Source organism: Carassius gibelio, chromosome B7 (assembly GCF_023724105.1).
Source record: "Carassius gibelio isolate Cgi1373 ecotype wild population from Czech Republic chromosome B7, carGib1.2-hapl.c, whole genome shotgun sequence".
Taxonomy (NCBI): Eukaryota; Metazoa; Chordata; class Actinopteri; order Cypriniformes; family Cyprinidae; genus Carassius; species Carassius gibelio.
In genome coordinates this window covers 39017223-39032705 of record NC_068402.1, presented here as the reverse complement: position 1 = coordinate 39032705, position 15483 = coordinate 39017223, and the positions used below count along the sequence as shown (strand labels likewise).

Genomic DNA, 15483 nt, shown 5'->3' with positions numbered 1-15483 from the left:
AAGGTAAAATTATGAGATCTGTATCTACTGAAAGTAGATCAGCACTTATTCTGCACAGATACATTTTTTTCAAGTTAATTAATTACATATTTTCAGATGGAAAACATGAATACATCAAACAGATTCTATGATATGGGAAATTATCCATTTAACTGGAAGCTTAGAGCTGACCTGCTGGAGGTGAGGGTCAGATTGTCCATCTTCATCATCATTAGTGCGTGTGCAGGTCTACCAGCTCTTGTTTGGTCTGTCAGTGATCTAATTCATCACAGAAAGAATGGACACCGGATTTCAGTCTTCATCATCCTCCTCCTCCTCACTGACTTTACTGATCTTTTCTTGAGTCCCTACACACTGATAAAATATCTCTTAAATGAGATCAGGTATATGGACTGGACAAATAGAGTTTTGTGGGGTTTATGGTGGTCATTGAAAGACTGTGGTCTCCTCTTAAACCAGCTGGTGGCGCTAGAGGGAATCCTCTCAGTCAAATCTCCACTGTATACTGCTTCTGTTTTCTCTTCACCATGTTTTAAAATTTTCTACATACTCGTGTTTCTCTGTATCATTATTGTAAAAATGTTTTTTGATGGTTATAATAGATCTTTTGTTCTTTTTATCTTCATTGTGTCAGTGATCACATGGATAATATCTTGTAGAGCTTCATGTCCTGCTGATCATCACTCTCACACATCCAGGAAACCAGATCCTCATATTTTATTTGTTTTCATATTCAATCTGCTGGTGATTTATCTGCCCTATACTGTATTCAGTTTCTTCATTTACTCAAGTCCATTATACAGTGGGCTTCTTCCTGTTTTTTTAATTCCTTATTTCCTGATGAGTGTGAGACTGATTTCAGATCCTCTTCTGTGTGTGCTGGTCTGCAGACAGAGTCTCAGAATACAAACATCACTAAAACCAGAAGAGACTAGTTTAGTCTGAGGAGGTCTGGTAAAATGGGCTGGTTGTGATGTCATGATAGTTTGACTACATACAAGATACATTGAAAATGTTTATTAAAAGCACATGCTCTCGTGATAACTATTCGACTGTAAAGTATCTGTTGATGTGGTGTATTTTGCCGGTTCTCCAAAGAATCGAACTCAGTCAGGGATTTTTCTCTCAGAAGAAAAGACTTTATTTTAAGCAAAACAAAGCCGAGAGGTCCCTGCAAGGAGATCTCCCGAAATGCAATTTGGTTTCTCCTTATATACACTATATGGGGCGTTTCCAAATAGTCAAACTTCTCCTTAAGCTTGCAATTTTGATCCCTCCCTAGGGAGAAGAGGCCCCCTTGCTTGATTTACTCTAAACACAGGCCCTTCCTGGCCATATGTTTCTCCTTAGTTCTGGACATTCCAGCACGTAAACATCTTCCTTTCTCTCCATTACCTATAGGATTATAATGGAAAAACAACTAGCAACAAAAATGGCTAGATTCACATTGATTATTCTTGATTGATTAAAATCTTACTAATAAAAATCTTCCACATATTCTCCCCTTTGAGACTTAATAAGTCTCACATTTGATTATTTTTATCCAGAGTGCTACTCCATAATCCAGTCATATTATTTACACTACCTAGTGACTAAATAAGTCACATTGTATTATCACCAGTGACTAGATTATGAAATTCCACTCTGAGGGATTACTGGACCAAACATCTCTCTCCTAATTTGACAAGGAGTGAGTAAAAGATCCAGTCTCCCTAACCCCTCTTTAATAGTAGACATTGTTAAAAGCATGAATGTGCAATTGGTTCAGCATTTGCCTGGTTATCACAGTTTTGTATAAAAGGCATAAAAATACATACACATACAAATACAAATCACATCACACATTGAATATCACAAGATTATAAGAGTTGATCTTCAGCTTAGATACCTTATGTATCAATTTCCCATTATTTTGATATCTTTGAATTTAATTTGCTTAACTGTGGCTTTGACTAGTGACCTCAATATAGGAAGTATACAGTAAAATAGTAAATATCCTGTCATTAATGCAATTCCTAAAAACTCTCCCTATTTAGTTATAAACTATGCTCCCCATGCTCCTAACTGTAAATCGAACCAGTCTTACATTTTATTATCTTTTCCAACATTTTCTTTATCTACCATTCTTAGCCTTTTCCATTTTATCAGTTCTTCATTAAATGCTCCCTTCTATAAATACAGCATTTTTCCCAAAACATAACACATACTTTTCCTTCTTCAATTCACAAATCTTGAGTTTTTCTATTTTGCTCCTTTCATTCTATTTGTTGCATCCAATTGCTCTATTCTCCCTTCAAATCTTCCTACATCCATATTTCCCTTCTCATAACCTTCAAATTCTTCATCTACCATTACTTAAAATTCTCTTTCCATTTTTTCTTTTCTATTTGTCGGCTCATATCTGCTCCCAAGTATGTTGATCTCAGTAGCAGTCCCATCATTCTCTCATTCCATCTTCACCAGGGAGACTCTTTGCGAGTCGTTGCAATGGTCTTTCCCTCGTTGGCAAGGGTGGGTCGTTACTAGCACGCCCTTCATCCCTCACTTCATGCTGTGTGGAGTTGTTGAAGCTGGTTGGTGTCTTTTAAGGTTAGAGATGTGAACTCAGGTGTCACCCTGTAATGCAAGGCTCTTCCTTGAGCTCATTACTGCACCCTCACTGGTTCTCTTTGATGGAGCGAAGCATTCCTTGGCCTTACTGGAACTGCTGTCACCTGTATATGGAAAACTTAAGAATTTTTGTTAATGTTATCAAGCATGCTAATTTGTTCATCTTGCCAGTCGTCCTTCTTGGTGTGACCTGTGGAAATGTAATGTGGGTTGAGGGCTGTCTTGGCCCCTTTTTGAGTTTTCACAATTTCAGTGCTGTCTTTAGTATTTTTTTTTAAAATTCCTTTCAATTTTAATCTCAACAATTTGCTTATTTAGTTATCTCTTTGTTTTGTAAACTGAGTTCCACTATATCACTGGATAATTTATCTAGGCCTATCTTGCTCGGTAGCATAGGCCTTTTGACCTGGAAAACACTCAACCCACTGCATTTATTTTAACAGTCAGAAAGATAATATTTCATCCTTTTGACACAATCAGCTCCATCATGATATGCTGAAAAGAAAGTTAAATGTGGGGTGGACAGAGCAAGCTTGCTTTGCTCTGCCTTCCCATGTTATATGCTGCGCATGTGTGGCACTGTTTTTCTTTCTGCCACAACAAAGACCTTGGTACTGACCAGGAAACTTAACCAAATTCATCCATGGTCATTATTTTACTGGGCATAAGTTTGCCCTGTGGGCCCACATTCAAATTTGTATACAGCTGTTTGGGCAAATTGATTGAATTGCCTCAGTGTCTCGTCAGACACTCTCTTTCATGCCATACAACACCATCATTCATACTTTTTCACACACTTTCACTCCCCCCTTTTCTTTTTTTTTTTTTTTTGCCAAAAACTTTTCTTTTCTTTCTTTCCTTCCTTTTTTCAAAATCTCATAGATGAATTTGTTTAGAATATTAGGCCTAGGCATTGGGCATTTGAGAGGGCCAATTATCATTTCTCAAATGTCATGTGTTTGTCTAATTTAAAGTTTAGTCAAATACTTTTTTGTTATTGCTCATGAGCAACTCTGAGAAGAGGATTGGAGATCTCTGTAAATCTTGGATCCATGGCCATCAACATTTCCATCTGGTTATCCCCAGTGATGACAGTATATGTGATTACATGATTTTGGATCTCTGGAATAATTTTTTATTCAATATTATTTTATTCAGTTTTACCTTAGAAAATTACCTTTAAACAAAATGGAGTGACCAATATTTCTATTTTCTCAACAATAAATATTTTTCTATTGTTCATCAAGATACCCTTTTTTATTTATTTATTTATTCTCTTCTTTCCCAAAGAGCTCAGCATTGTTGTCAAGTATTTAGTTGTGCATTTTCCCCTAGTTGGTTAATGAAACAGTCTTACTATGCCAAATCCAGCTCCGTGTTTATCTGATTGGTGAGTCAAGTACTCACTTCTGTCTGTCAAAGTTATTATTTTTTCTTTAAGACATGAGGCTGGTTTGGTACCTATTGAAAAGCAGATTGAGATAGTTAGTTAAAACACAGAATTTAAAGAAATGCTGTGAGACCAGTGACTAATCAAGATTAAAACATAATAAATAAAATAATGAAATAAAATAATTAACATTTGAAGCAGTCTCTATAGTGTTCATTGAATATGCAGGACCTGTGCACTGAAGGGATGGAAGTCCTTCTGGTCAGATCATCAGCCTGGGCTGTTGTACTGGGTCGTCAGTCTGTGATGGCACTCAAAGACCTGATGTTGTGGCGTACAGTCTCCGTTGTTTTTCTGCTTCTTCTCAGTCTGGCTTCTGGTTGCTTTCTGCCAGAGTTTTGCATTTCATAATGTTCTTTTCACCCTCAGGAAAAGTCTCAAGTGAAAGATTCACCCCCTCCTGCTTTAATTCAGTCTTTCTCCTTGCTGAAGTGTGTTCTTCTCTTTCAGGAGGGGAGGGGAACATCCATCAGCCCCTCCCTCTTCTTCTCTCCGCAGCTGTTTGCTGTTTTGCCATTCCTCGACAGACTCCATTTCATTGCTTTCCTTTGTCAAGGCACTGTTCCAGAAGTCATCTGAAAGTTTAACACTCAGAGACTGCATTAATCAAATGTACCTATGTAACTTCTGACCAAATTGTTTCTGAGCAGTCAGCTCTTTTTCTAATTTTCACTTTTCAACCTCTTCTTTCAGTGGTCCCTTAATAAAAACAAAATCATCTGGTTGAAAACAGCAGTTCTCTTATTCTTTGTTAGTTAAGCAAGTTCTTCATTGCAGGAAAATAGCAAGCATTTTTTCTTCTTTGCAAAATGCAGAAATCAGCTACCTTTATTATCTAAATATACTGCAATAAAATAAAATAAACCTTCCTTTTATAGCAGTCAGACATGCATATGGTAAAATAAAGACTTCAATCATAATTTTTCTTCTATATTTGCATATATGATTCAGAATAATCCGGTATTTGTGAATTAATGTTTCCTAACCAACATAAAATTATTCCTATTACTGTAAATAAAATAATTAAATTTAATTCTTTAAGCAACTAGTTCCCTTCCTATTGTAAAATGCCTATGGCTTTTAAATCAAAATGTCTATTAACTTGGTCACCCAATCTTGCTTTCATTCCACATTGCACAAGTTATTTCTTTTATTTTTTACATTTACACAAGCCCAATCTCTGAAACTCTGTAATGGATTAACTTTCATACTGTCCCAGGGATAACAAGATACAAATTTTAGATGTCTTCACATATTAAAAAAAGTTTTAAGCACGTGCATCTTTTAAATTAATCTATTCAGACAAGTTATTAAATAATAAATGCATATCTTATTTTAATTAATTTATTATTATTTCTATATTCCACCATATCTGCCATCTCTATATTAGTCCATTTTTTGGAACATTTGTATTTATTTTTCTCTAAAACAACCTTCCTTCAGTTAACTTTATTGTTTTAGGGCTCCTGCACTTATCCTTTCTCAACACCAGTCTCTGTAACCTGATCACTCCCAAGTGATGGTCCAGGAGGGGAGAGCACCTCTTGCTCCACCCATGTAATACAACTTTACTGTGGAAACGTCCTCCTTTGTTCTCACTCCCACTGCGCTGAGCTCAGAAAATGTTCTCCCCTTTCACCCAGACATCCTAAATGCAAAAATCTATTATAGATCTTGGTTCAAACTTTATTGATGCTATTTTCCTAACCTCATTCACACTTTCTGCACTCTTTATTGAGCCAGAGTGCTTATTCTTGCATACTTTTTCCTTTTATCTAAGGGATAATCAGTCATTAATTGTCCTTTTATTATCAAGGCTCATCATACATTCATCCCTCTCAAGTGGATACTAGTTGCGTCCAACTCCACCCAGCCACCCTGAAGTGACGGCCCAAGAATGGTGCGCAACTTTTACCCACCCAACACAGAATTTATTTGTTCACACATTCATTTGTCCGGACACAAATACATCCACACAACAAAACACAGCTCACCTAGAGCTCCTTAAGGGCCCACCTATTTCTGTCCTTCGAGAATTTCACTTATACATTCTCAAAGCGGTATTGTGATGCAGCAGACTATGATAGGCCCAGAATGGGTCTCCTCAGTCTACTGCGGGACGTGTTAATGTTCAAAACCCCAACAAAACGAGACCAAAAGAGATGACTTAACCCGCAGATTTTCTTCAGTGTAACTTGGTGTTTTATTCACACGTGCACCGATAAAACAACAGTCCAGCAGTGTAGATATTGACCAGTGCTCAGTCCAAACCAATATATATAAAAACAAAATAACAAAATAACGGTATAATAAATATACACAAATTTTCCACTTGTATCTACCAATATACAAAGGGGTTTTTCTTAGCTCACGGCACCTCAACAGCACGTCTGCTCGACTTGGTTAACAAGCCCCATCTGAAGTCTAGCGCAAAGATTTAAAGACCAGACTCCGCCCATTTTCAGGCACGACCCTTAATAGGTAAGTTCCACCAGTATTATTTAATCATCCACTTTAAGTTTTATACAAAACTTCACTTGGTAATGTATTAAAACAAATCATCACTCATTTGCAACCACAATACAAAACCACCATATATTAGTTGTCACCAATCTGTTTCTATTTACAGATCGAAATACTCAGGTACCCCACCACACAAACAGACATGGTTTCACCGGATCTTAGGCTGCCGCGCTGGCGAGTCGTCAACCGATGACGTCAAAAGCGATCGCCTTCCAAAACCTCTAGTTCGCCAGCACGGCATCTAGTAACCCGGCTATGGGAACATGTAACGCAGACGATTAAACAAAACATAGAACAATAGACAAAGTTTATGTGTGATTTATATGGACGGCATGATAACTGAGGGAGAGAAAGGAGGGTGGATGACTGACCGAGTGCCACCAAGCAAGCGTGTGCACCCGCTATGCCGATAGCAGCTAAAAACTGAAACACAAACTCCCGCCCCAGGAGGTAATATCGTAGAGCTTCGAGGGCCCACTTTATTGCAAGGCATTCCTTTTCGATTGTTGAGTACCTGGTCTCCCTGGGCAATAGTTTCCTGCTCAAAAACACCACAGGCTTCTCTGCCCCCAGAGTCCCTTGGGCCAGCACTGCTCCAATCCCTTTGTCCGAGGCATCCACCTGTACCAGGAACCGGCGGTTAAAGTCCGGACTCTGCAGCACTGGTGCGGAGCACATCTTCCCTCTTAGGGAATTGAATGTTTTTTCGCAGGCCTCTGTCCATTTCACCGGGTTCTTCCCCCCTTTTTGCAGTAAGTCTGTCAGTGGTACTGCGATTGAGGCAAAATCCGGGATGAACCGGCGGTACCAGCCCACAAGACCCAGGAAGGACCTGACTTCCTTCTTCGTCCTAGGTCTCGGACTTTCCCGGATTGCTTGTACTTTACATGCCTGTGGCCGTAGTTCACCATTGCCCAATTGGTACCCCAGGTAGCTGGTTTCTCGCTTTGCCCACTCACATTTAGCCACGTTCAAGGACAGGCCCGCTGTATGGATTCTCTCCAAGGTCTGTCGTAGATGGCTTAGGTGGTCCTTCCAGTTATGACTGTAGATGACTACATCATCCAGGTAGGCTGCCGCCCACTCTTCACAGCCCCGGAGTACCTGGTCCATTAGTCGTTGGAAGGTGGCAGGTGCCCCATGCAGACCAAAGGGTAGAACGGTGAAATGGTATAATCCAACTGGTGTTCTAAAGGCAGTAAGAGGCTTGGAGTTTGGGTCGAGGGGCACCTGCCAGTATCCCTTACAAAGGTCCAATGTCGTAATGTACCGGGCCTGCCCTATTCGCTCCAACAGGTCATCAATCCTTGGCATAGGATAGGCATCGAACTTCGACTGGGAATTCAGCTTACGGAAGTCAACACAGACACGCAGTGATCCATCTTTTTTTGGTACCATGACTAATGGGCTGCTCCACTCACTAGGGGAAGGTTCAATGACACCCAACTCTTTCATAGTCTCTATTTCTGCCTTTAGCGAAGCTTGTAATCGTTCTGGGATTCTGTATGGTTGCTGTCTAAAGGGAGTTTGATTAGTGAGGTGTATGGTATGTTGGATGAGCTCAGTCCGTCCAGGCCTTGGCCGGAACAGTGATGGGAACTGATGGAGGAGATCTTGCAGTTCTACCCGTTGTGGCTCATCCAGGTGACCCAGCATCACCGTTGCAGCATCTCTCTGCGGTTGCATATCTGGGCTAGGCTCGTCATCCTCTTCCTCTACGGTTCTCACCATCAATACCATATCTTTGGGGCTTACTGTTCCCTCCTTCCACTCCTTCAGCAGGTTGATGTGATAGGTCTGGTGGGTCTTCCTCTTTTCCGGGTGGTTAAGCTCATACGTCACCGGACCCATCTTCCTCACCACAGTATACGGCCCCTGCCACTTGGCGAGCAACTTGTTGCTTGAAGTTGGTAAGAGTAACAGTACCTTCTGTCCTGGCTGGAACTGGCGCAGTCTGGCTTGCTGGTCATACCACCTCTTCTGCCCTGCTTGAGCTTCTTGGAGGTTTTCTTTGGCTTGTTCCCTAGAGGTCTCTAACCGGTCTCTCATCTCCAGGATGAACTTTACGATACCTCTCTCCTCTGTTTCGGCCTTTGGTTTGGTCCAGGTTTTCCTTAAGATGTCCAGAGGTCCTTGGACTTGCCAGCCGTAGAGAAGTTCAAAGGGTGAGAATCCTGTTGATGCCTGCGGTACCTCCCGGTAGGCAAACAGGAGAAATGGCAGCCACTTATCCCAATCGCGTCCTGTGTCTGCGACAAACTTCCGCAACATACCCTTCAGCGTCTGATTGAACCTCTCCACCAGTCCATCCGTCTGCGGATGGTAGGGGGTCGTTCGAATGGCTGTACTGCCCAGTTGCTGATGAAGCTGTTTCATCAATTGAGAGGTAAAATTTGTCCCCTGGTCAGTGAGGATCTCATCTGGGTAACTACCCTAGAAAACAGCTGGATGAGAGCGTGAATGACCTTTGGTGTAGTAATGGTACGAAGTGGGAAAGCTTCTGGATATCTTGTGGCATAGTCACAGATGACAAGGATGTATCGGTGCCCTACACTGCTCTTTTCTAGCGGGCCCACAATGTCCATGGCGATGCGACGGAAAGGGGTGGAAATGACAGGTAATGGTTGCAATGGCGCTCTACCACGCTGACGTACAGCACTGGTCTTTTGACATATTGAGCATGTGGTACAATATGTGTGCACGTCAGTGTACATGGTTGGCCAGTAGAACCGTGAACTAATACGCATGTATGTCTTTTGTAGTGCTAAATGACCTGCCCATGGAATGGTGTGTGCTAGATACAACACAAGGGGTCGACAAGACAAGGGTACAACCACACGTAGAACATCAGCAGTTTGGGCATACAAAATACCATCGTTTATCACATACTGTTCCTCCATCTTAGATTCCTTTAACCCTTCAGCTTTTTCGAACAAGGCTTTTAACGTTTCATCCCCCCTTTGCAACTCAGCCAGGTTTTCTGGGATCTGCCATTCATGAGTCTCAAGCCCTTTCGTATCGGGTTTGAAGACTGGAGTACCCATATATTTACATAGTCGCCTCTGACGACGTGTTTTTCTTGGGCCTTTGGTCCCGCCCTGCAACAGACTATTGTCTAAGTCTGGCAGAGGCTGCAGACCCGCCTTGGATTGAGCCCTTGTTATTACCGGAAAGGAACACATAGGCATGGTATTCCCCACCTCATTGACCTGGTTTCCCCTCTCATTCACCAGTTCACTTAAAATTGGGAGATCTCTCCCCAGAATCATGTCGGCCGGTAAGGTGTCAATTACTGCCACTCTTAAAAGATACATCTGACCTTGCACACCCACCAACACCTCAGCCTTTGGATACGGCTTTACATCCCCGTGCACGCATTGTACCTTAGTGGTGGTATCATAGTCAACATTAACAACATGGCATGATTTAATTAGAGAGAGTGCACTACCAGTATCTAGCATTGCCTTTAACGCATGTCCATTTACCGTAATGTCCAACAGCATGTTATTACCTTGCCCCAGCCCAACAGAGTCTACTTCCCCATCATTTTCTCTGGGCACATAGCAAAAGCCAGTCAGTTTGGCTTTACGTGCTGGACATACAGAAGCTTTGTGTCCTGGCTGTTGACATGCAAAGCAGATCAGTTTCGGTGTAGTAGCCAACTTAAGTTCATGGATAGCGTCTTGGGAACTATCTGTGTGTGCAAACCGTGCTTTACCTTTGACAGGTTGAGTGCGCGGGCCAGATCGATGGGCATTCTGGTACTGCTGGGCTAGCTTTGCAGCTGCTAATCCTGATTCTGGTTCATGCTCCTTTACCCAAGTACGGCTGTCGTATGGCAGTACACGAAGTAGCTGTTCCAGGATGATCAGCTCCCCGATCTCCTCTTTAGAATGCAGATCAGGACGCACCCATCTCTGAAAAAGATTCCGCAGACGATGGTATGTTTCGGTTGGTGACTCACCCTCTGGGATGTTCACTGCCCGAAACCGCTGACGATACGTCTCGGCTGAGATGTTGAACTTCTGCAGTAGGGCGTCCTTAAGGTGGTCGTAGCCATCTGCGAGATTCTCATCCATTGCGAGGTATGCCTCAAGTGCTTGCCCAGTCAGTAAAGGTACGAGTCGACAGCTCCACTCTTCCCTTGGCCACTGCCACGTTCGGGCCAATCGCTCAAACCTCCTCAGATAACTCTCGATGTCGTCCCCTGGCTGCAAGACAGGCACCGGTGTCTCTGATCGATGTATGGGCCCTCTATGCTGTGTTAGTGACCTGGTTGGTGATGTGGATATTCCTGAAGGCCCCGGCATTGGGAGATTCATATGTATGCTCCCCATGTCACTCGGAGTTGCTACGGTTGATCTCACAGTCTGCTGGATTGACTCACGAATGCCCTGCAGCTCCCGCACATATCTCTCCTTCCTCACTTGCTGCGCCTCAAGGAAATCTCTCATCAGGCTCGCCAGGCCCCCGCTGGGTACTGTGGATGGTCCACCGGTCGGTGCTAAGCCGGGTTTGCTCGACGATTCAGGAGGATCTACCCATGACGCCTCCTCTCCTTCTGATGTCAAGCTGTCTCCGGTCTCTTCCCCTTTAACCACCCACTTTACTTGTGAGCGCAGACCAGGCCTCTTGCCTTTTGGTGCTTTCTTACGGGAAGCCATCCCACCGCTGCCACCAAATGTGATGCAGCAGACTATGATAGGCCCAGAATGGGTCTCCTCAGTCTACTGCGGGACGTGTTAATGTTCAAAACCCCAACAAAACGAAACCAAAAGAGATGACTTAACCCGCAGATTTTCTTCAGTGTAACTTGGTGTTTTATTCACACGTGCACCGATAAAACAACAGTCCAGCAGTGTAGATATTGACCAGTGCTCAGTCCAAACCAATATATATAAAAACAAAATAACAAAATAACGGTATAATAAATATACACAAATTTTCCACTTGTATCTACCAATATACAAAGGGGTTTTTCTTAGCTCACGGCACCTCAACAGCACGTCTGCTCGACTTGGTTAACAAGCCCCATCTGAAGTCTAGCGCAAAGATTTAAAGACCAGACTCCGCCCATTTTCAGGCACGACCCTTAATAGGTAAGTTCCACCAGTATTATTTAATCATCCACTTTAAGATTTATACAAAACTTCACTTGGTAATGTATTAAAACAAATCATCACTAATTTGCAACCACAATACAAAACCACCATATATTAGTTGTCACCAATCTGTTTCTATTTACAGATCGAAATACTCAGGTACCCCACCACACAAACAGACATGGTTTCACCGGATCCTAGGCTGCCGCGCTGGCGCGTCGTCAACCGATGACGTCAAAAGCGATCGCCTTCCAAAACCTCTAGTTCGCCAGCACGGCATCTAGTAACCCGGCTATGGGAACATGTAACGCAGACGATTAAACAAAACATAGAACAATAGACAAAGTTTATGTGTGATTTATATGGACGGCATGATAACTGAGGGAGAGAAAGGAGGGTGGATGACTGACCGAGTGCCACCAAGCAAGCGTGTGCACCCGCTATGCCGATAGCAGCACAAACTGAAACAGGAGGGGTGAGTAATGATTGTATATGTGTGTGCGTGTTCATATAATACGTGCCAGTGCTGCCGCTTACAGCGTTGAAGAAGGTCACTTCTTCACAGGTATCCGTGGGACTTTTCCTCGCGATTCCTTAATCTGCTTTTATCACTGTCCTACCTAGGCCCAGCTATCCGATAAACACAGACACACGGCATGCCATGTCTTTCTGCCTACACCATATTTGTCTTAAATCGAGGTTGCCTTCCAAGGCCTTCCTATTAATAACCCAAATATGTGCATGCAGTTATTTCTTCTGGAGTAAAACCCCTTTTTCAATTTAGATATCATATTATTTTTCTAAATTTGGAAGAGCAGATTTTAAGTGTCCTTACCACTCAGAGCTGACCAGTCAACAACACACACTAATTATATAAGCAAAAATGCTTACCTTATTCTATGGTGGCCACCACTGTGTGTGTGTTGCTCATCAGTCAGCTCAAAAGCAGTCGTCCACTCTGCTCCTTTCCAGTCCCATCTGGGGTGCCAAATCTGTGGTGTATTTTGCCGGTTCTCCAAAGAATCGAACTCAGTCAGGGATTTTTCTCTCAGAAGAAAATACTTTATTTTAAGCAAAACAAAGCCGAGAGGTCCCTGCAAGGAGATCTCCCGAAATGCAATTTGGTTTCTCCTTATATACACTATATGGGGCGTTTCCAAATAGTCAAACTTCTCCTTATGCTTGCAATTTTGATCCCTCCCTAGGGAGAAGAGGCCCCCTTGCTTGATTTACTCTAAACACAGGCCCTTCCTGGCCATATGTTTCTCCTTAGTTCTGGACATTCCAGCACGTAAACATCTTCCTTTCTCTCCATTACCTATAGGATTATAATGGAAAAACAACTAGCAACAAAAATGGCTAGATTCACATTGATTATTCTTGATTGATTAAAATCTTACTAATAAAAATCTTCCACATTGAACACATACATGCATTATGCTTCTTGTGCTGTGTTTTTATTTTCCCAAGCATGATCCTGTTTTAAACACATTACTGGACACTGGACCCTAAACCAAAATATAAAATATAACTAAATAAGTAAAATAAGTAAATAATAGAACATAATAGAAAAGAATAGAATAGAATACTATTCTATATATAATAGGCTGCATTTATTTTATTGTTAACCAATAACACTACATCCTATAAAACATGGAAATAAGGGTATTTTGTTATCATGTAAAAGTGATCATATTATCATATTAATCTCACATTCAAACTAATGCTGTTTAATGATCTTTACATGTATAACTCACACAAAACATAAACTGTGTGTGTTATTCACTGCTAAAATACAGTCATCAGGATCAGCTATGTATAAAATATAAAGTCTCAGGTGAACAATCAAACAAGGTCTTCATTTGTGGTAATTTATACTCATATGTTTAATTCTTTATATAGTTCTTAGGAGCTATTCTGTTTCCATCATTTCACTAATTTTGCGATTAATGGATGATTTACCCATTTCAGATATGACTCAAAGAGACTTGCTGCCTTTCATAAGAATGCTGTCATCAGCATGCATGATATGCACAAATATTGTCACGATCATTAGTTGGAGTGCCCATGATCTTCAGTAGAGGGCACTCCACTCAGGACTCAGGACTCATTCAGAACTCCATTTCCCATCCTGCCTCATTCCTGGTACTCATTGCACACACACACCTGCATCTGCACTCACACCTGCACCTCATTTCAGCTAACACACACACACAAGCAGCACACTCACTCCACCACATTGCAAAGTCTTGTTTAGCCTGTCTGACATTTCCGAGCATTTTTCCTTGTGTTTGTTCTTCCCGTGTCTGATCTTGGATTGTTTAACCGACTCTGATTCTCTGCTGCCTGCCCTGTTCTCTGCTTGTTACCGTTTATGATTCTTGATATCGCTGACATACCTGACGCCCTTCCTGAATTCTGCCTATTTGACCATTCTTAAATAAAGCACTGCATTTGGATCCAAACGACTCTGACTCCCTCCGTAGCCGAAAGACTTCGCCAAACCAGGATCCAGCAGCCTTAATAAGTACATCCAGGTCAGTCATGAACCCAGTAGCCCAAATTATGCGTCTACGTCAAGATGAACAGCCCATTGAAGATTATGTAGTGGACTTTATTGAACTGGCTCACTTAACTTCATTAGCTGGGGTATGTTTAATGTTTTTTTTTTTTTTTTCCGTGGAGGGCTTTCATTATACATTATATTGATGTTGTATTGCAAATTTGTGGTTCACCCTTCACTGTGGGAGTTGCTGAGAAGACTTTTTACAAAATGGCTGCCATTCCAGAGTCTGCTTTCTTAATGCCCGCCAGCCCAGCGCCACTGTAAAAGATGGCAGCCACCCCTGAGACTCATCCTATCATGGCTGCCGCTCCAGTGCCACTGCAGAAGATGGCCGCCAGCCCAGCCCCACTGCACAAGATGGCTGCCTCCCCTGAGACTCATCCTATCATGGCTGCTGCTCCAGCGCCACTGCACAAGATGGCCGCCAGCCCAGCACCACTGCACAAGATGTCATCCGCAGTCGACTTTCCAGAGTCAGGTCAGGTTCCTGTTGACTTCCCAGAGTCTAGTCAAGTCACTGCTGACCATCCAGAGTCAGGTCAAGTCACCATTAATACCCATGAGTCAAGTAAAATCCCAGTTAACTTTCACGAACAAAGTTAAGTCCCAGTTGATCTTCACGAACAAAGTCAAGTCCCAGTTGATCTTCACGAACAAAGTCAAGTCCCAGTTGATCTTCATGAAAAAAGTCAAGTTACCAATGATCTTCGTGAGACAAGGAAGACCGCAGTTGAACTTCATAAGTTAAGTCAAGCCACAGCTGATCTTCATTAACTAAGTCAAGTCACCAATGATCTTTATGAGCCCAGTCAAATCACCACAGATCATCCAGAGCCTTGTCACATCTCAGCCAAACTTCCAGAGCCTCTTCACATCTCAGCCGAACTTCCAGAGCCTTGTCACATCTCAGCCGAACTTCCAGAGCCTTGTCACATCCTGTCTGTTGCACCCAGCATTGTTCTCTCAGCCTGTTGTGTTGCTGTCAAGAAGACTGTTACTGCTGTGGAAACTCCAGAGGTGGCGGCAACTGCTGCAGAACCTTCAGAGGTGTCATAGTTATCCATCCATGAATTCACGTTCTGTCCTGTCATGGCCACAGAGGCCATCCACCAACTCACCGTCTGTCCTGTCACGGCCACAGAGGCCATCCATGACCCCTGTCCTATCTTGTCATGGCCATGGTGGCCATACACCAACTCACGGTCTGTCCTGTCATGGCGACGGAGGCCATT

The 15483-nt window shown here is 42.4% G+C and overlaps 2 protein-coding genes and 1 long non-coding RNA gene across 3 annotated transcripts in view; all 3 read right to left on the bottom strand.

The window, feature by feature from the left end:
- LOC127962605 (uncharacterized) overlaps positions 1–15483 on the bottom strand; it is a 384402-nt gene that overhangs the window by 271633 nt on the left and 97286 nt on the right. The gene's annotated exons all lie outside the window — the stretch shown is intronic.
- Positions 1–15483, bottom strand: part of LOC127961552 (obscurin-like) — a 233890-nt gene that overhangs the window by 205397 nt on the left and 13010 nt on the right. The window lies entirely within an intron of this gene.
- Positions 5202–6124, bottom strand: LOC127961579 (uncharacterized). Its single transcript, XR_008154474.1, has 2 exons — positions 6055–6124; positions 5202–5708 (listed from the first exon to the last, which is right to left on the bottom strand). It is a non-coding gene; the product is annotated as an uncharacterized LOC127961579 (long non-coding RNA).